General features: G+C 38.2%; 1 pseudogene; it reads left to right on the forward strand.

Moving 5' to 3' along the window:
- LOC106735957 (olfactory receptor 5D18-like) overlaps positions 1 to 964 on the forward strand; it is a 31,043-nt pseudogene that overhangs the window by 734 nt on the left and 29,345 nt on the right.

A 964-nucleotide genomic window follows, 5' to 3' on the forward strand; every position in this document is an offset into this window, starting at 1 on the left:
TGCACATGTCCAATATTAAACGGGAGAAACTAAGTTCATCTTCTGACTCACAGGATACACAATTAATTACATATTTAATTACAAATTTAATCAAGCCTAAGAACTTGAAACATTAAGATCTTCCTCAGAAGAAAGCTTCTAAATATATGATAGTTGAGGGACCAGCAGTTAGCGTAATGGCTATGTCGCTGGACTCCCATGTAGTCGACCATGGTTCGAGTCCCGGACCTGGTGGCTTAAACTCACACCGGCGCATGTGCGTGTGTGCCCCAGATCCCGAGAGGAGAACGGAGGATAAGCCCTTGTGGCATGGTCATCCCCCCTGAGGGGTAATTTCCTGCTTTCTGTCTCTCTGTCTTTCTCTGTCTGTCTGGTGAGCACACGCACCCTATAGCAAAAAACTCTCCAAAAAGAAAAAAAATATATGATAGTTGACACATGAGATTTTATAAAAAATTAAAGGATGTTCATAGAAAGATAAAATTTTAAGACTAAAGAGGTAACCCAATGATCAGAAATAATTATACATATACCAGGAGTATATATTATATACCAGGCGTGTGGTGAAAGGGTAAATCTCTTACACTGCTGGTAGGAATGTAAATTGATCCAGCCACTTTTATACAATATTTATACAATGATTAATTACTCAGAAAAATGTATATCAAAATTAATTTTTAAGATTTCTTCTATGATGAATAGAGACGGAAAGAGAGAGAGAGAGAAATAAAGAAAGACAGTACCTCCATGAGGGACTGATAATGTGATATATCCACACTTTCAGTCAGCCCTGAATCAATATAACACATACGACTGGCATTCCCAGACTCCAAAATGCATACATCACCTTTACCATGTGAGTCAGCTATACAGAGTATCATCTTTTACCACTGTCTTCCATCTGGCTGTGGGGATGGGAGTGCAATACACTTTTATAATTTGTTTTAATAGGGTATTTTCCTGC

The sequence above is a fragment of the Tupaia chinensis genome, unplaced genomic scaffold (genome assembly GCF_000334495.1).
Source record: "Tupaia chinensis unplaced genomic scaffold, TupChi_1.0 Scaffold000592_1, whole genome shotgun sequence".
Lineage (NCBI taxonomy): Eukaryota > Metazoa > Chordata > Mammalia > Scandentia > Tupaiidae > Tupaia > Tupaia belangeri.